Source organism: Pelophylax lessonae (assembly GCF_965119305.1).
Source record: "Pelophylax lessonae genome assembly, chromosome: 1".
Lineage (NCBI taxonomy): Eukaryota > Metazoa > Chordata > Amphibia > Anura > Ranidae > Pelophylax > Pelophylax lessonae.
In genome coordinates this window covers 400,612,617-400,634,054 of record NC_138768.1, presented here as the reverse complement: position 1 = coordinate 400,634,054, position 21,438 = coordinate 400,612,617, and the positions used below count along the sequence as shown (strand labels likewise).

At 43.9% G+C, this 21,438-nt stretch overlaps 1 protein-coding gene across 3 annotated transcripts in view; it reads left to right on the top strand.

The window, feature by feature from the left end:
• Window positions 1-21,438, top strand: part of ELAVL2 (ELAV like RNA binding protein 2) — a 346,424-nt gene that overhangs the window by 281,040 nt on the left and 43,946 nt on the right. The gene's annotated exons all lie outside the window — the stretch shown is intronic.

Here is a 21,438-nt window from a genome sequence, read left to right as displayed (position 1 = left end):
CCATCTTTAGTGTGGGCAAAATGTCCTTATGTGGACAGCGGCCATTTTCCCAGAGCTTTTCCCATAGACTTGTATTGGCAACCATTTTTTTGTGGCTCAAGGCTGTGTCTGCCTCTAGAGGTGTGAGGTCACTTCCTCTTTCTTCACATTCAGATCGATTCAGCAGCGTGGCAAGCATAGCACACTGTGGGGGCCTTTTATTGTGTTTCCTGGCCTGCATTCCTGCTAGCATTCATTTTTTTGTAGTTTCCTGTAGCACAGGAATTGCTCTCCATTTGCGGTGGGGACCGCAGGATTCGCCAATTTAAAGGGCCAGCATCATTTAAATTGAGATTGCTATTATGGTGTCCCAGGATAGCAAATTCTCCCCAGATCTGGTAGAGGGTTCAGGTACTCCTGAATCCTCTGCCACAGTCTCCCTTACTGCTGCACTTGCGACTTTATCATTAAAAGGGGATTTGTTGATGTCTGACTGGGCTTCTAAGGAAAGGCCCATGCCCTCTCAGTCTTCTCATTCAGAGCCAGATTTGGTTGCCACGGACAGCATACCCCCTGAGGGGTCTCAGTCTTCTCAGTCGGATGTGGAGGAGGAGGATTCCTCCTCAGGATCAGCACGGGACTGCGCTGCAGTGTCCGCGCTTATTAGCTCTGTTAAAGACACTTTAAATTTGGATGATGAGCCCCACCTGTCGGGTAAGCAGTCTTCCTTTGGGACCCGCAAAGCTCAAAAATCTGATCAGGTTTTTCCTTGTCCCGCGGAGTTTCACAAAACCGTAAATGAACAATGGCGTCATTTGGAATGTAATTTTGTGCTGCCAAAGAGATTTCAGTACAGTTATCCCTTTGCGAATCCGATGGATTCTCGCTGGACTGTGGCTCCTAAGGTGGACCACACTGTGTCCACGTTAAATAAGGCCACTTTAATGCCCGCGGAGGATTCTCCGGTGTTTAAAGACCCGGTGGATAGGTGGGTGGAAACTCTTTCCTGCCACATCTATCTGGTAGCGGGTTCCTTGCTAAAACCCGTGTTTGCTTCGGTAATGGTCTCTCAGGCTGTTGTGGAGTGGGCCAAGGCGTTTAAATGCACTCTGCTGACTCCACCTCTCCTGCTGCTCTGGAGATGGTGGATCAAATGGGTTAGGCTGTTTTATACCTGTGTGACACGGCCTTAGATTAGGCCCCTTTAGTCGCACGACTTTCAGCGGTCGCAGTTGCGATTCGTCGCATCGTTTCCAAGAAGACAGTGTCTGACATCCCTTATGAGGGGAGTCGTCTTTTTGGGGACTCTGGATGAACTGGTCAAGGGGATCACTGGGGGCAAGAGCACTCTGTTGCCCCAGGTGTCCAGGGGAAAATCATTCCGCGGTAACGGGGTCCCTCCTTTAAACCTAATCAGGGGTCCTTTCGTGCCTTCAAGGCACAAGACAAAGGTAAGTCCTTCAAGACCTCTAGTGGCCAGAAGAAGCCTTGTGCGGGCAAGTCAAAAGCCGCCCACTCTGGCACAGCGGCTCAGTCCGCTTCGACCTGAAGGGGCGCCCTCACCCGTTTCAGGGGTGGGGGGACGTCTGCGGTATTTTTCCGAACCTTGGCTGGCCAAGATTGAGGACAGGTGGGTTCAAGATCTCATTCGGTCAGGGTACAAGATCGAGTTTCGATCACGCCCAGCATACAGATTCTTTCCCTCAAATCTTCATTTAACCCCCGATCGTTTCCGAGATCTCCATCGGGCTGTTCAGGATCTCCTCGCCCAAGGGGTGGTTGTCCCGGTTCCACAGCAGGACAGATTTCGGGGTTTTTTCTCGAATCTGCTCAGTGCCCAGAAAGGACGGCAAGGTGCGTCCGATTCTGGACTTGAAGTTTCTAAACCGCTTTGTGCGGGTTCAGAAGTTTCGGATGGAGTCCCTCCGGTCGGTGGTGGCATCCCTGAGTCCAGGGGGATTTCCTGGCTTCCATCGACCTCAAGGATGCATATCTACACATCCCTATTTACGAGGGTCATCAGAGGTACCTCTGATTCGCAATAGCGGAGGAGCACTATCAGTTCGTGGCGTTGCCTTTCGGCCTCGCTTCGGCTCCAAGGGTTTTTACCAAAGTTTTGGTTCCTGTTCTAGCTTTGTTGCGGGTGCAGGGGATTGCCATCCTCGGTTACCTGGACGATCTCCTATTAAGGTCGAGCTCCAGTGCCACTCTGTTGCGCGATCTGTCGATCACAGTTCAGACGCTCCAGGAATTCGGGTGGACCATCAATTTTCAGAAGTCGACTTTGTCACCCTCTGTTCGCCTCCCTTACCTGGGGATGATTCTGGACTCAGCCCAGACGAAGGTCTTTCTTCCGGAGGACAAGCTCCGGATCCTACAGGACGAGGTCAGGTCCCTCAGGGACAACGAGTTCTCACTTCGGACCTGCATGCGGTCCCTGGGCTTGATGGTGTCGGCTTTCGAGGCGATCCCATTTGCACAGTTTCACACGAGATCTCTTCAAGCAGATTCTGGTCCGGTGGGACAGGCATCCTCAGTCCTTGGAAAGGAGGGTTTCTTTGAGCCTCCAAGTCAGATAGGATCTCCTGTGGTGGCTCCAGTCTCCGGCTCTGAATGAAGGCAATTCCTTTCGTCCATTGCTATGGACTGTGGTCACCACGGACGCCAGCCTGTCAGGCTGGGGTGGAGTTCTAGGCAAGTTGTCTGCCCAGGGCACTTGGTCGGAGGGGTAAATCCTCCCTGCCGAAAAATGTCTTTGAACTGCGGGCAATCGGGCTCTGTTTGCTCTGTTGGTCGGATGAGGACAACGCAACTACGGTGGCTTACATCAATCACCAAGGGGGCACCAGGAGTGCCTGGGCAGGAAGTGGCTGAGATTCTGTTCTGGGCCGAGACGCAGGTCCCGGCGATTTCGGCAGTTCACATTCCAGGTGTGGAGAACTGGCAGGCGGACTATCTGAGTCTCCAGACCCTGGACCAAGGGGAATGGTCCCTCCACCCGGTGGTGTTTCAGATGCTGTGTGCGCGGTGGGGATCCCCGGACGTGGATCTGTTCGCGTTACGTCTCAACAACAAGGTGGAAGGGTTTGTGGCACGTACGCGCGACCCTCCGGCGGACGCCACGGTGGTGCCTTGGAATCGGTATTGGCTGATTTATGCCTTTCCCCCGATTCAGTTGTTGTCCAGATTCCTCCACAGGTTGGTCTCGGAACCGAGGTTGGTGATTCTGGTGGCCCCAGACTGGCCGCGTTGGTCTTGGTACGCGGACATCATGCAACTTGTCGTTGAGCCTCCCTGGCGGCTCCTGAATTTGGGACCTGAATTTGGTTCTGTCCGTTTTGCAACGTCCTCCCTTTGAGAACATCCGGGAGATTCCTCTGCCGGTGCTGTCATGGAAAGTTGCTTTTCTGGTGGCGATCTCATCTGCTCGCAGAGTGTCGGAGTTGGCGGCCCTGTCTTGCCGCTCCCCCTATCTGGTTGTTCATAGGGGTAAAGTGGTCTTGCGACCTCATCAGTCCTTTCTTCCCGAAAGTGGTTTCGGATTTCCATCTCAATGAGGACATTGTCTTACCCTCGCTGTGTGCGAAGCCTAAGCATCCTAAGGAGTTTGCCTTGCATTCCTTGGATGTGGTACAGGCGATTAGGGTTTACCTGTCTACTGAATCCTTCAGAAAGTCGGATTGTCTTTTTATCCTTCCTGAAGGACCTCGGAAGGGTACGGCTGCGTCTGTGGCAACCATTTCAAAATGGATCAGGCAGACGATTGTGCAGGCCTATTCAATTAGGGATCAGGTTCCTCCTTTCCCGGTCACAGCACACTCTACCAGAGCGATTAGTGCGTCTTGGGCTTTCCGCCATCAGGCTTCGGTGACTCAGGTGGGCAAAGCGGCGACCTGGTCGTCTGTGCATACCTTTACAAAATTTTACAAACTTGATGTCTTGGCATCAGCAGATGCCTCTTTTGGCCGCAAAGTTTTGAGTGCGGCAGTGCCTTAAGGGAGACAGGATAGTTTTGGCCTGTCTCCTCCTGTTGGGGTTTCCCCTTTTTATTTGTTTTCCTGGGTTTTCGCTCCTGTTGAGCTTTCTTGTTGCCCAGTGTTTACCTTTCTGGTTCAGAAAAGGTTCTTTTCTCTGACCTGGGTGCTGCGTTGCCTTTCTTGACGGTTACGTTTTCCCACCCCTCACATCTACACTGCTTTCGGACATCCCAGACGTGCAGATTGTATGAGTAGGCGGCGACTGTCAGAGGACGTAATAGAAAATAGAATTTTTGTAAGAACTTACCATAAAATTATTTTCTGAGTCCTCTGACAGTCGCTGCCCCCGCCCCTCTTTTTGGGGTACGTGGATCTCTATACTGCTTACTACCAAAATGAATTGGGAATGAGGCTAGCTGGGGGTATTGACCATAGGGACAGCCCCCTGTAGGTGTGTCTATACAAAGTTTTTGTGAATATTCTAACAAAATCTTCTGCCTAGCTTACTCCTGTGGAGGCCAATACCCAGACATGCAAATTGTATGAATGGATGGCGACTGTCAGAGGACTCGGAGAAAAGAATTTTACGGTAAGTTCTTACAAAAATTCTATTTTCCTGTATGTCACTTCAGCTGTTAAACTCTAAGCCACTCCAACTGCTGCCCACAGTGGCCATAATTGTGCCAGACTGGTGCATAGGCTGCATAATTTATTTTTACTTTTTTCTTATTGGTGGGCACCGCACTCATATAAGCACAAGGACTGGCTTGGTGCAATCAAGGCAAGTAGATACAAGTAGTCTGATGGTAGTGGCACTCGCAAGGTTTCTCAAGTCTTGAGAAAGTCGAGCAATGAGTTGTCAAAAGATCAACCAACAAACCTCGTTATGCAGCTTCAATGCAATACCTGCAGCAGGGCAATGACCACAAATATACAGCCAATGTCATTAAGAACTATCTTCAGTGTAAAGAGTCCTGGAAGTGATGGTTTGGCCACCATAGAGGCCTAATCTCAACATCGAGTCTGTCCTCGAATACATGAAGAAACAGAAGAGAAGAATTTGAGGCAGCCTACATATACTCAGGGAAGATCTGTAATTAGTTATGCAAGATGTTTGGAACAACTTATCTGCTGAGTTCCCTGAAACGGTCTCCAGGTATACCTAGGATTGATGCTGCGAGTGCTTCTTTCACCAGACTGTGCGTGTAGGTGTATACAGTATCTCACAAAAGTGAGTACACCCCTCACATTTTTGTAAATTAAATCTTTTCATGTGACAACACTGAAGAAATTACACTTTGCTGGTAAAGTAGTTAGTGTACAGCTTGTATAACCGTGTAAATTTGCTGTCCCCTCAAAATAACTCCGCACAACACCCATTAATGTCTAAACCCATCTAATGTCTAAAGTGAAAAAGTCCAAATTGGGCCCAAATTGTCAATATTTAGCGTGGCCACCATTATTTTGCAGCAGTGCCTTAACCCTCTTGGGCATGGCGTTCACCAGAGCTTCACAGGTTGCCACTGGAGTCCTCTTCCACTCCTCCATGACGAGGACATGGAGCTGGTGGATGTTGGAGACCTTGCGCTCCTCCACCTTCCATTTGAGTATGCCCCACAGATGCTCAATAGGGTTCGTCTGGAGACCTGCTTAGCCAGACCCATCACCTTTACCCTCAGTTTTTTAGCAAGACAGTGGCAGTCTTGGAGGTGTTTGGGGTCGTTATGTTGGAACACTGCCCTGCGGCCCAGTCTCTGAAGGGAGGGGATTATGCTCTGCTTCAGTATGTCACAGTACATGTTGGCATTCATGGTTCCCTCAATGAACTGTAGCTCCCCAAAGTCCCGGCAGCACTCATGCAGCCCCAGACCATGACACTCCCACCACCATGCTTGCGTATAGGTAAAACACAATTGTCTTTTGTACTCCTCACCTGGTTCCCGCCACACACACTTGACACCATCTGAAACAAATAAGTTTATCTTGGTCTCATCAGAATACAGGACATGGCTCCATTAATCCATGTCCTTAGTCTGCTCGTCTTCAGCAAACTGTTTGCAGGCTTTCTTGTGTATCCTCTTTAGAAGAGGCTTCCTTCTGGGATGACAGCCACGCAGACCAATTTGATGCAGTGTGTGGCGTATGGTCTGAGCACTGACAGGCTGACCCCCTCTACCTCTGCAGCAATGCTGGCAGCACTCATACGTCTATTTCCCAAAGACAACCTCTGGATATGACGCTGAGCACATGCATTCAACTTCTTTGGTTGACCATGGCGAGGCCTGCAGCTCAGTTTTCAGGGTCTTGATCTTATAGCCTAGGCCAGTGATGGCGAACCTTAGCACCCCAGATACTTTGGAACTACATTTCCCATGATGCTAATGCACTCTGCAGTGTAGTTGAGCTTCAAGGGAAATGTAGTTCTAAAACATCTGGGGTGCCAAAGTTCACCATCACTGGCCTAGGCCATCTTTATGTATAGCAACAATTTTCTGCAGATCCTCAGAGTTCTTTGCCATTAGGTGCCATGTTAAACTTCCGGTGATCAGTATGGGAGAGTGAGAGCAATAACACCAAATTTACCACACCTGCGCCCCATTCCCACCTGAGACCTTGTAACAATAGTGAGTCAAATGACATGGGGGGGGGTGGCTAATTGGGCCCAATTCGGACATTCACTTAGGGGTGTACTGACGTTTGTTGCCAACGGTTTAGACATTAATGGCTGTGTTGAGTTATTTTGAGGGAACATCAAATTTACACGGTTATACAAGCTGTACACTCACTACTTCACATTGTAGCAAAGTTTCATTTTTTCAGTACTGTCACATGAAAAGATAGAATAAAATATGTACAAGAAAAATGTGAGGGGTGTACTCTTGTGAGATGCTGTATATATTCACTCAGTTACACCTGTTTAATAGCTTGGTAACACAAATTTCTAATCAGCCAATCACATGGCAGCAGCTCAATGCATTTAGGCATCTAGACGTTGTGACTAAAACTTGTAATTCAAACCGAGCATCAGAATGGGGAAGAAAGGGACTTTGAACTTGGCATGGCGCTAGACGGACTGGTCTGAGTATTTCATAAACTGCTTATCTACTGGGATTTTCACACACAACCATCTCTACTGTTTACAGAGAATGGTCTAATAAAAGTGGCAGTTGTGTGGACGAAAATGCCTTTTTGTCAAAGGTCAGAGGAGAATGGGCAGACTGGTTTGAGATGATAAAAAGGCAACAGTAACTCAACCACTCATTACAACTAAGGAACACCATCTCTGAACGCACAACACATTGAACCTTTAAGCAGATGGGCTGCAGTAGCAGAAGACCACACTGGGTTACATTCCTGTCAGCTAATACCAGGAAACGGAGGCTACAATTCACATAGGCTCACCAAAATTGGATGAGAGAAGATTGTAAAAACATTGCCTGGTCTGATGAGTCTTAAATTCATGTGCGACATTCAGATGGGGTCAAAATTTGGCAAAAACATGAAAGCATGGGATCATCCCGCCTTTTATCAACGGTTCAGGTTGGTGGTGGAGGTGTAATTGTGTGGGGGATATTTTCTTTGCACACTTTGGGGCCCTTCGTACCAAATGAGCATTGCTTAAACGCTACAGCCTACCTGAGTATTGTTGACCATGTCTATCCCTTTTACTACAGTATACCCATCTTCTGATGACTACTTCCAACAGGATAATGCACAATGCATGTCCCAAAGCTCAAATCATCTCAAAACTGGTTTCTTGAACATGACAATGAGTTCACTGTACTCCAATGGCCTCCACCGTTACTAGATTTTAATCCAATAGAGCACCTTTGGGATGTGTGATCATGGATGTGCAGCTGATGAATCTGTAGAAACTTGAGTGATTCTATCATGTCACTATGTCAAAATCTCTGAGGAATGTTTCCAACACCTTATTGAATCTTTGCCACACAGAATTAAGGCAGTTCTGACGGCAAAATGGGGTCCAATGCCTATCCCCTAATCCTAATATCTATAGTTATAGCATATTAGGAATTCACGGATACCTTTTTTTTTTTTTCCTTGTATATCAGCGAATACAAGGACCAATACAATCAGTCAAGTACTCGCCAGCAGGTAACGATATTTTGTTGTGAGATTTGCATCTATACAAAATAATTGGGTACAAATTGCACTGCAAAAAATTGCATACAATTCCTGTCCAAATTGCCTGCGGTTTCCCACACCTCTACTGTGCGAACCCAGGTTTCCACTGGCTCTGGCTTCCGATCCGGCTGTGGACATCTGCAGCTTGGGCTCCTCCTGCTTCTCCCATGGCTTTGTTTCTTGCATCTCCATTGGCTCTCTCCCCCCAGCACCCAGCAGTTTGAGCCACCATCTGGACCCCTTCCCATAAACTAGGTGTTTGTACTTTTGGCAGTGTGGGCAGGGGCCAAGTCCTGCGAGAAAATGAAATCCGTATCTCCATAAAGCTGGTCTGCAGAGGCAAGCATGAAGTGCTCTAGAATTTCCTGGTAGAGGGCTGTCTGGCCTTGATAACACAGTGGACCAACTCTAGCAGAGGACCAACTCTAGCAGATGAACTGACTCCCCAAATTATCACGGACTGTGGAAACTTCACACTGGACCTTACACAACTTGGATTCTGTGCCTCTCCACTCTCCTCAAGACTCGACCTTGATTTCCAAATGAAATGCAAAATTTACTTTCATCCGAAAAGAAAACTTTGGACCACAGCAGGGGACAGTTTCAGAGTGTCTGCAAGCAACAGTGAAGCATGGTGGAGGCTTCTTGCAAATTTAAGGCTGCACCTCTGCAAATAAAGTTGAAGATCTGGTCAGGTGGTGTCCTCAATGCTGAGAAGTATAACCAGATACTGATCCATCATGCTATACCAACAGGGAGGTGTGCTATTGGTCCCAACCTTATTCTGCAGCAGGACATTGACCCCACCCCCCCCCCCCGCCCCAACATACAACCAATGTAATTAAGAACCATCTTAAGTGTAAATAACAAGGAGTCCTGGAAGTGATGGTTTGGCCCCCTCAGAACCCCAATCTCAACATCACATCTGTCCAGGAAGACATGGAGACAGAAGAGAAGGATTTGAGGCAGCCTACATGCACAGATGATCTGTGGTTCTCCAAGATGTTTAGAACAACCTACCTGCCGAGTTCCTTCAAAAATTCTGCACATGTGTACCTAGAAGATCTGTCCCACATCATGTTCTCTTTCATTGAGAGAACCTCTGGCTCTTCCAGGCTAAGCAGAAGATGATGCAAAAAAGATGGTACTCTTAACAACATGTTGTTATGCTGAGTGGATTGTACCGTCTGTGTGTCAATCATCGGATGTAAGCTAAAATGCGACCTTCTATCGATGGTCAGTGGGAAAGTGCCAAAGTGCAAATAAGTGAGTAAACAATAAGTTAAGAACTTAAGCACGCAGCACCTTATATAATACTATAATTTGCACATTTCTGCCATTAAATGAGCACAGTGCACTTTCTCTTGGGACCACATACACCATTTGATTTGTTGTACAAGGTGGTAGCGTCCCATACCAACACCCCCTGACCCCCACAATACTTTTACCCTTGCGGTAAGTTGGAGGCAGCATAACCATCTGGTCCCCCCGGTTTTAATATTTTTAAAATCAGTTTTAACAAGTTCAGTATTTGTGTTATTATCCATCGCGCGGGTGCACCCCAATCCTAACTTTTAAGCAGATGACACCCCGATAGGCCCACCCCCCTTTCTTTGACTGAAAAGCTATGCCTCCTGGAATATGTGAAGCGCATATCCCGAGAGACACAGCAGGCAGTGTACGCATGAAAACGCCTAAGACACATGACGTACATGGTGGGGCAGGGCCAGGAATTTTAGGCAAGGAAAAAAAAAAGGGGCCGATACTTCTGCAGAATGGGAGGAGTGGAATGGAATGAACATGAGACGGAGTGAAAGTCTGTTTTAACTGCTTGCTGACCTCCCAATAGCAGTGTTGCTGCTACATGGTCGCAGCTGTGCGCAGGGTCATGTGTGCATATACATATACACGTGATCCTGCACTTCCACCTGCAGGGGGTGCACACCGTCTGCGGCCCACCTCTGCTGTGATTATAAACAGCACAAGCCGGGCACTCGATGTCCACCAGCACCCCCTGATTGTCGGACAGAGCCCAGAATGAAGCTCTGCCTATGTAAACAAAGGAAAGTTCTGTTCTGACGGGGGAAGGGATGAATTGTGTTCCTGCATAGCAGGAACTAAAATTCATCTCTTCCCTTGGTAAAAGCAGCACACATAAATACTAGCATTGGCTAGGCACACATCCCTTTGAATCACCTTAGATGTTTAACCCCTTCCCAGCCTGTGTCTTTTTAGTACAATGATTGTGCATATCTTTTAGCACTGATCACTGTAGTAGTCACTTGTTCCCATCAAGTGTCAGTGTCTGATTGACCGCCCCAATATTAGTCCCGCTATAAGTCGCTAATTGCCGCCATTACTAGTATAAAAAAAAAAAATTCCGGTATATATCCCATAGTTTGTAGACACTATAATGTTCTCGTAAACCAATCAATATACGCTTATTGGGATTTTGTTTACCAAAAACATAGCAGAATACATATTGACCTAAATTTATTAAATTTTATATTAATTTTTTTTTTTTTTTTTTAGCACAAAACCATGCATGATCTCGCAGTTGTGAGTTAAGGTATCGCAGTGCCGTATCGCAAAAAGTGGCCAGGTCACTAATGGGGGGGGGGTAAATTTTTGAAGGCCAAGTGAATAGCAAAATTAACAATTCTAAAAAAACATGGTATCGCATAAACGTGGAGAAAATGTTCAGTGTGATGAGCTATTTCTGCCTTTCTTCAATTGAAAATGGTGCTCAATTACCCATAAGAAAACGTGTTTCAGTCAACAATAGTGCTAAAAGAAAAATCTTATCTGAGGACAGATGTGATAGCAAAGTTTCGGAAGGAGTGGCCAGGTAGACACACGATTTAGCAAAGGAGGACTTTACAGGTGGTAGACCTAAAAACAAAAGGTGAAAGGGTGGCACATTTTTCTGTTTAGGACAGTCCCCTTTAAGACCTTTTATTTACAAGTATACACTATGCATTTTCATTTTGTTTCACAAGTACATTTTCTGGCTTGTTTTCCACAGAAATAAGGTCCTATTAGTGTGTAGACACTTTTTTTATTTCATATTGCATTTATAGATTTTCAGAGCCTTTTAATGTTTTTGGTTTAAGTTTGTGTAAACCTTTTGAAAGGAAAAACTAACAAAGTACTTATGAAAAGTTTGCTTGCCTCAGTCCATAGTTTCTAGTGTGGACCTTGGCTGCTCTCTCGTTCCTCTTTACAACATAGGTACTTAACCTGTGGCCCACCAGCTGTTGCGGAACTACAAATCCCATCGTGCATCAGCCTTTGGAAGTCATGCTTGTAACTGTCATTTGCTTACAATGACTCATGGGACTGGTAGTTCCACAACAGCTAGAGGGCCACGGATTGAGCACCGATGCTCTACAGTCTGCATCTGTTCAGATAGTTTGACACTAGGCACTCTATGGTGATGGCTCGCCCCTTTCTCTAGGATACAGGTGATTGACAGCCTTGGTGTGCATGTTTCCCTATGAGCCTATAGAGGGGTGTGCATCCAATCCCTTCACTTAGGTGTCAGATTACAAAGCTGTGACATCAGATCCTTGCCTTCGGGAAGCTGATCTGTGGTCTTTAAAAGGCAGTGGAGGGGAGAGGGCTGCAGATAAAAAACAGGTATAGCTTATGTTGGAGGATTTGCTTAATCACGGTCTATAACCGGAGGCTGGTCACTTCAGTGGGCTTATGTAAGGGTTTTTTTCTTTGGGAGGGTGTGGTACATATACTTTTTTGAGCTACACTGTTTGTTGATATTTTGAGGTATAAGGTGTAGGCCAAGTGCAATAAGTTTGGTCATAAGGTACTACTACAGGTACTGTAGACATTGGTGGTGTTGCAAGGGTTTTTTTATTCAGACACTTTTTGGTAATCTACTGTGATAAAAGTGTGATGATTGGTGTTGGCGCTACCTTTATAAATGCCCCAAATAACGAAGGGGAACCCCTCATCATCATACAGGTTGTATTTACAAAACGCCACCCAGTGGCTACCTACGGACTTTACACACAAAAAGTCTTTCTCAGTTTATTATCACACTTTGTGTGGCACGTTTATTTATTTACCACTAAGTTCATTTCACACAATTTGTGGTAGTGGGTTTATTACACTCACGGTATTTGCTTATTGCACTGTTTGTGACTTATTTTTGATCCTTATGTGAATAAACACTCGTATATGAATTTTGACTATCACTTACAATATTTTTTGGCACACTTCACTATTTGTGGGTTATCACAACCTTTTATCCCCACTCACGTTATTTGGGGCATTTATAAAGGTAGCGCCAACACCAAATATCACACTTTTATTTATCACTTTCACCTTCATCTAAGGTTTGATTGGGGCAGCTTACACCTTTATTACTTTGTTTGGGTTTGTTTTTTTTCACCCCCCATTTCATAATTTGAAATCCATAGCGCTGGTCACCTCTCTTTATCATTCCTGTGATAAAAGCCCTGCACTATTGGCTATAGTCTCCTCAAGGCTGAATGTGCCCAGAATCACACGTTCTAGCCTAGATGTGTGTAAACCCAAGAACAAAAATGTATTAGTTGTGCAGTAAGGGGCACAGGATCATTAGTCACCCCCAGGGGATTGGATGCAGCTACCTTCAGGTTTTTGGACACTGGTTAAAAAGCTGCAGTAACCTCTACCACTATCACTTCCAGCTAGGCCTTAGTGTCTTGCTAGCAGTGGTTCTTTTCTACTGAGAAAAAAAATGTATGTTTCCCTTTTGAATGTTCTCTCGAGTGCCTCTTCTATCAAGTTTCCTGACTGCACTATAGCCACTGCCACTTCTCCTGTAGCTTAAAGATTGGTTGATTCCTCCGCTATGCTTTGGGAAGCATAGCTGGACCCTGCCAGGTTGAAGAATTGGGTTGGTCTATCTTGCTGAGGAAATGAATCCTGCGCAGGTGCTTCCATTGGCGCACAGTGCAAAATGTGGGGTGAACTGAAGGGTGAGCAGAGCCCTGTTCCTGAAGACCAAGTTTATGCCCATCATTGAGGACCAACCCAGCAAAGGTATCTGACATCCTTCTTTCCTGCCTACTTGTATACCTAGCTGTAAGTGCAGGGCATAAACCCTCTAAACATTCCTATCCAGGGTGCCTAAATCCTGTGCGGACTACTGACGGCAACCATCCTTTTGATGGTCATGGCTTGGGGCCATTCGCACTGCTTTGTGAAAATTGGCACAAAACACCTTGGCATTACTGCACCTAAGTTCTGCAATTCCCTGGTGTCTGATAATGCACACCCCTCCCTCTTTTCTCTTTCTAGGCAAGCCTCCCAACCTAGCAAAAGCTCTCGGCCAACAATCCTTTGTGCACAGCTCAGTGGATTCTTGTGTTCTTCTTGGTAATTCTTGGGTTCACAGTACCTTACATTGCTTGGCTCAGAAGGCCTTCTCATCCTCCGCAGCAGCAAAGGTTGTGAGTACATCTCTAGGGATAACGTTTTCCTGCATATAGATCACAGGTGAGGGAAGGCTTGCACATCCACAAGTAGGACTTCTGCTCCTGAAGTTAAGGGCTCCTTTCGTTCCTCTGACGTGGTTTCAAATTTAAGCCAGGAACTTGCTTTTATAGAGACAAGACCCTACACGCCAGCAAAGGCTGGTTCTAAGCCCCCCCAGTAGTGGGTTGCTCCAACTTGTTAGAGTGGAAGAACCTCTGTTGGCTTTCTGGTCCCAGGAAATCTCGGACATCTTGGTCCAGAGTATCCTTTCCAGGGGTGGAACAGGAGTTTTGAACACTGCCTCCTCCCAGCTTCATGTTTTCAAACTTGCTTACCTCCCTGCATAGGTGAGCAGATCATCTTGCTGCTGTTCAGCAACTTCTCTTTCTCAAGAGAGACATTACTACTTTACCAATATAGGAATGTTTTTAATGCTTCTCCAAAAACCTCTTTACAGTCCCCAAACCAAATGGGGGTCCAGCCCATTCTAAGGATTCTCATTTTGTTTCTTCAGAGAGATTTTCCAACTTAAGTAGACATTCGGAATGCTTGCTGGCACATTCTCTCCCTTCCCTCATCCCTTCCCTTTGTGGTGCACGATTACCAAATTGTTGCTCTTCTCTTTTGGCCTGTCCACGGCCCCCCTCTGGGTTTTCCTGGTCTTATCTCTGTTGCATGTTTAACCACTTTAGGACCGGAGAATTTTCCTGCTTAATGACCAGGCCACTTTTTGCAACTTGGCACTGCGTGACTTTAACCACTTGCCGACCGCTCACATGGAGCGTACTGCGGCAGAGTGGCTCGTTCCCGTCCAGGGACATAGACCTACGTCGCTGGACTCCTCCCCCTTTAGGCAGCGCTCGCGCGCTGCCGGAGGCGCGCTCCCGCTGTTTTCATTCACAGCGGGAGTCGGGCCAGGGGAGGAGCGCCGGCGATCGCCGCTGCTCTGCCCCGATTGTCGGGGAATCGAGTGAGGAGATCCGCCCGCCTGTGTAAACAGAGCGGGCGGATCTCCTAAGTGACAGGGACTGACAGATCGGAGTGTTCAGCATAGCTGAACATCCGATCTGTCCTTCTGTCACTCAGTCACCTCCCCCCCCCACACGTCAGTAAGCACCAGACATACATTAACCCCTCCCTCTCCAATAAAATTAACCCCTTCACTGCCAGTGTCATTTTTACAGTAACAGTGCATATGTATAGCACTGATTACTGCAGTAATGTCACTGGTACCCCCAAAAGTGTCAAAAATGTCAGTCAAGGGTCCAATCTGTCCGCCGCAATGTCGCAGTCCCGCAAAAAAAATCGAAGATCACCGCCATTACGCGTTAAAAAAAAAAAACACCAAAAATGACAGAAATCATTCCCGTAGTTAGTAAACGCAATAACTTTTGCGCAAACCAATCGAAATACGCTTATCGTGATTTTTTTTACCAAACGTAGGTAGCAGAAAACAAATTGGCCAAAAATTAAAAAAAAATTTGATTTTACATTTTTTTGGGGGGAATTTCATATAAAAAAATGTTAAAAATATTGTTTTTTTTCAAAATAAACGCTCTTTTTTTGTTTATAGCACAAAAAGTAAAAAGCGCACTGGTGATAAAATACCACCAAAAGAAAGCTCTGTTTGTGGGAAAAAAAGGACGTAAATTTCGTTTGGGTATGGCGTCGCACGACCGCGCAATTGTCAGTTAAAGTCGCACAGCGCCGAATCGCAAAAAGTGGCCTGGACGTAAGACAGCAAAATCCTCCGGTGGTAAAGTGGTTAACTGACAATTGCGCGGTCATGCAATGCCGTACCCAAACGAAATTTACGTCCTTTTTTTTCCCACAAACAGAGCTTTCTGTTGGGGTATTTGATTACCTCTGCGCTTTTCATTTTTTGCGATATTAATAAAAAAAGAGTGAAAATTTTGTGAAAAAATTGACAAGCTGGCGGTTCTGCAGCGCTTATGTTTGAGTGTTGTGTCGCCGTGGTCACGCCCCCGGTGATAAAGACGGAAGTGACAAAACGCGTCAGGCGTGACCTGGCGACGCTCAACACAACAGTGAGTAAGGAGAGCTCTGACATCCGGTGGTTCCGTCTTCCACGGCGTGGAGCCTGGAGACAGTTTGCATGACAGATGTTACCTCCTTCATTAGGATTACTTGACATGCACATTTTAATGTAAACCAAGTGAGTGTGTATATATATATATATATATTGTGTGGCTGAATATATGCAAAATAAAAATGTCTCTGCACTAGTGGGATTTTGCTTTTTCTCCACATGGCTGAATGTGACAGGGATGATTTTGCATATGGAAGTGTTATATTGTGGTCTTATGACTACAAGCATTTCTAGCTTGATCACAAGAGTAATTAAGCAACGACATTTAGTGAGTGCGCTTTTCAGCTATTTCCCCGGACACGGTGGTGGAGATTGGTGACCCATAAGTCTCAGCACTTCTTTTATTATACCATTAACACTACTTGGACTATGCGGTGTGCTTGTTCATCATATGGACTTGAATTTTAATACTTCAGGTCAATTTTAACAGATTATTTTATGTCATTTTTATATCGCTTTGATTTTTATTTATTATGTCAATTCATTATATTGTGTGTCAGCATATTTTAGAGGTGTAGCAGGAGGTTGCCACCACTATTGCACTATTGGATTTCTCTGCAATTTTCAGTTTTAAGACTTCCTACATTTGTGCTCGTATGACTGAGAGGTGGTAAGTGGGTGCCACCATTATTGCACTATTGTGCTACTGGATTTTTCTACAATTTTTCTTGTTAGGAAGATCCCTTGATTTAGTTTACTGTACATTACGGGCCTCCTGACGAGAGTCCCATTCCCAACTCACAATGAGGACCGTCCAAAGCAGACCTCACTGTGTGTGTACATTACAATGGGGAGATAAGCAGAGTCCAAGCTGGGGAGACCGCTCCAGGCGAGGCAGGAATCAGGTGCCGGTCGGATCCGTAATCCAGAATCACATAAAATAAAAAGGAATGACCGCACTTCCAATAAAGTTCAAAAATGGAGTGTATTTATTCCACATCAAACGAATGGCAAAATAAACGTACACACTATGAGTGCAGGACAAAACGGTTTCACGACTGGATGTGTCGCTTACTCATTACCAAGTTCCCTATGAATGTGCATCGGCCATATATACACCCCATACATACAGCTGACAACAATTAGATTCATCAAACTAGTTGTTCGTTCAATTAGGCAGCTGTTGGGAATCTACGGCTTAGTTGCACAAACAGAGTGACCCCAAAAAAACCAAATTAAACACACTGTGCAAAGAAAAATCTATGTACATAAATATACATCAATTGCAGTGAAAATATTAATGATCAGTGTTAATAAGGAAACAATCAAGAACTGGTTAAAACCCACATTGAAAATTGCAGTCTATCTTCCATGTATAAAATAAAAATATATGACAAAAAATTGGAATAGATGGATAGATATACGTGGAGACCATTCAAAGTGACATTGTGCGCTGTAGTGAATAAGAGGATTTAAAAAATTATAAAAAGATAATTGAAACGTACATACAAGGTCACAAATAGTGCTTGATTCAAAGGACCATTATAGCCGATTGTATAAACCCTAATGTGATGCATTCAAGATTGGAGTAATGTGTGTATCAAGACTTCAATCCACAATTACTACCCAACAAAACATATAAAAAAAGTATATGTGTGTAAAATGTGTATGAAGATATTACATAAAAATTAGTGATAAACACTGGTGGTGAAGGTGAAAAATTACACCAGGTTCTGGTATATTTGCATTTTTCGCTATAGCAACAGATTGCAACAATGTGTCTATATTCATTTATATTTTTACAGGAACACATGTTGCATCAATGTGCATTATACTCTCATACACTATATATGTCATGTTTTATTATGTAGACCAATTGTACTAATTTTCCATTGATTCACATACATTCACATTGTACACATATTTATTTATGATATACATGGTTTACATATACATGTAATTTTTCACCTTCACCACCAGTGTTTATCACTAATTTTTGTAATTTTTTATGTAATATCTTCATACACATTTTACACACATATACTTTTTTATATGTTTTGTTGGGTAGGAATTGTGGATTGAAGTCTTGATACACACATTACTCCAATCTTGAATGCATCACATTAGGGTTTATACAATCGGCTATAATGGTCCTTTGAATCAAGCACTATTTGTGACCTTGTATGTACGTTTCAATTATCTTTTTATAATTTTTTAAATCCTCTTATTCACTACAGCGCACAATGTCACTTTGAATGGTCTCCACGTATATCTATCCATCTATTCCAATTTTTTGTCATATATTTTTATTTTATACATGGAAGATAGACTGCAATTTTCAATGTGGGTTTTAACCATTGTTCTTGATTGTTTCCTTAGTAACACTGATCATTAATATTTTCACTGCAATTGATGTATATTTATGTACATAGATTTTTCTTTGCACAGTGTGTTTAATTTGTTTTTTTTTTGGGTCACTCTGTTTGTGCAACTAAGCCGTAGATTCCCAACAGCTGCCTAATTGAACGAACAACTAGTTTGATGAATCTAATTGTTGTCAGGTGTATATATGGCCGATGCACATTCATAGTGAACTTGGTAATGAGTAAGCGACACATCCAGTCGTGAAACGCGTCTACCGTTTTGTCCTGCACTCAGTGTGTACGTTTTATTTTGCCATTCGTTTGATGTGGAATAAATACACTCCATTTTTGAACTTTATCGGAAGTGCGGTCATTCCTTCTTACTTTATGTGTACATTACAATTACACACCTAAGGCCTTCCCTCAGACCACCATATGTCCAGAGCACTGTGTGTGCATTACAGGCCACCTCTGATCACCGGCATCCAGAGCACTGGTACATTACAGGCCTCCCCTCAGACCCGAGACCACCATTCAGCACTGTGCAGCACCGTCCCAGAGCACTGTGGATTACAGGTCTCCCCTCATACCATCATCCAGAACACTGTGCAGCTTTACATTCCTCCTCAGACCACTGTCCAGAGCACTGTGCAGCATTACTGGCTGCCTCAGAGCACTGTCCAGAGCACTGTGCAGCGTTACAGGCCTCCTCAGACCACCACTGTGCAGCATTACAAGCCTCCTCGGACCACTGTCCAGGGCACTGTTCAGCATTACAGTTAATGGGAAAAGCTCACATTGTATAATCTGCTGCCTTTTGTGGAACATACTAAAACCCTCCAGAGTATCACCATGCATACTATGTCCCTTCCTTATTTGATCTACTTGGCCACCTTGAGGACTTTAAACAGAACACTAGCTACCAAAACCTTGCCACAATTGCACAGAAAATGAAAGGAAATGCAAACCAGTGTTTTTCTTCATTCTAAGATCCAACAGATGTGTTCTCGTTACTTGTAGCAGCTACTTGTTTTGTCAACCCTACTGTCTGTGAAACCCTTATTGATGTATGTGGCGGACGAGAATATTCAGGAACTTTTAAAAAGGCAGAGGAGTATGTCATAAGAAAATCCACATTGCCCCACACACAAGATGAGGAATTTTTTGAAGATGTGGAACAGGAGAATGTTGAAAAATCACAGAAAGTGGAAGAAGCACCATCCACATCCAAGCAGTTTTTTTTGGTTTCTTTCTAAATGCTGCAGAGGATCTTCCTAAACCGCATAGAGTAGAAGATCAGAAAATATAGGAGCGAGCTTTTGCACATAGTTGTCACCATCATGCAGGACACTGGAACAGATTTTTGGATTATATCACCAGCTAAAATATTTTGCATTAGACCTGCTGGCTATACCAGCTCCTCAAGCCTTTGCAGAGAGGGTATTCAGTGTCAAAGGTGACCCCCTCTAGAGGTCGGCGGAATAGAGCAAGGGTCATGTTAGCACAAAGTGCTTTTCATAAAATTAATCGAAACCAAATAGTGTTTTATTCTTGAGGAATTTCTAATAGAGGGAGCATACCTAATACTTGTGGGTTGTGCCTATTGCGATCTTAATCAACAGTTTTAATGTCAATTTAAATTCCTAGGAAAACTCAGCAGGCTACAATTGCCATTAGTATATGGAGCTCTAACAACCACCACTTTTATCAATTCCCCTCTTAGCATTGACACATTTTGACAAAAGTGGCAAATATCACACTAATGGAAAAAAAACAAAAAGTAACTGTCAAAAAGGGCAGCCTGACTTTAGGGTCTTGCCCCTAGTAGTCTTTTTAATGTGATATTTACTTCTAATCTTGCGAATGCTAAGCAAGAGAGAGGAGTTGGTGGTGACTGTTCTAATCCACACACTAATGGCATTATTGTAGACTGCACTTTTCTTTGAATGTATCTGAGAATAAAAATCATAGTAAACTGATTTTTATTGCAGAAATGAGCATTACCCTTGAGTATTGATTTACTATGCTGTGCCGTGTGCTTTTAGCTGTTGAAATGTTTTGTATCTGTTCAGTTTCTTTAACTATTAAAGTTCATGTAAATGTGCACTGCATGGTGGCATCACAAAAAGTTTTTGGGTTTTTTTTTTTTTTAAAAGTTCCACTTCTGTCAAAAAAAAAAAAATATATATTCTTGTAACGAAACATTGTTTGACTTAAAGACATTCTATAACGACTAAATCTGTGCCTGTAGTGCATATTCAAACCTTAATACCATACATTTTTCGCTCCAGAAGTATATGGGTTTTTGGAAATTGTAGAGAAATGCTTAAATAATGCATTATAATTTAACTAAACCCATTAGATTTTAGACAACTAAAATTAGTTTGTCATCTAAAATGTACTGGAGATTTTAGTTGACTAAAGACTAAAGCAATTGCAGATGACTAAAATGGGACCAAAGCTAAAATGGCATTTTAGTAAAAAAAAAAAAAACTAAGACTAAAACTAAATCGATATTTTCTTTCAAAATAACGCGGTTTACTAGGTGGATGGTCAGGGAACCTCTGATGTCAGTTTCGGCTACAAGGTATTTTGAATAAATAGTTTGTTTTGGGCCTTATTGCGTTTGCTTGTTGCCCACCCCTCATTTAGACTGCTTTGGGACGGCCCATGGTAAAGACTAAATATCCTGTGCCCTGTACTGTATGCCAGGCTGTACTGGTAAGTCAAACATCTTAGCTTTGCATCTTAATCCATTAATCTGGTAGCTGCATTATTTATTTATTTTCGGCTTATTTGCCTTGCCTATATTCCCACTTGGATAGTGCAGCAGATGCATTAAATATGTAGTGTTTTTCCATATATTGTATGAATTAGCAAATTTTTCGAAGATATTTTAAACAAAATAAACATTTCATATATACTAGTCTGCTACCAGCATTAGGTGAAATGGTTCTGGTAAGTTTCAGAAAGCTGGTTTATTGCTGTGATGGGAATATTAGGTTACACACATCTTTTATCAATCAGTTCTGTTGAATAAAGGGGAACATCTCAAAATTCGCCCAGTTTCTGCTGAACAGGTCTAAGGACTGGCTTCTGTCTTGCTGGAAAACGAGCATTTGATCAGCGCATGCAGCCCCATTCACACCTCTAGTTGGAAGCTCCAAAACGCTGGAGGAGAAAAAATAAAATTCTCTATGGAGATGGTTCACATCTCCACTCTGTCGCCTAAAGCCAAATGCCAGAAGCTCAAAAAAGCTATGGAGCTTTTTTGTGTAGCTCGAATCGGGCAGATTTGAGCATTTTTGTGCATTTTATTTCCATAGAAATAAATAGAAACCCATCATTTGCACGTTTTTGTGCGCATTTGCATGATTTTCTGCTAAAAAAAAAAATTTAAAAAAGTATATGAATAAATAAATGTAAAATAAGTACAGAAATC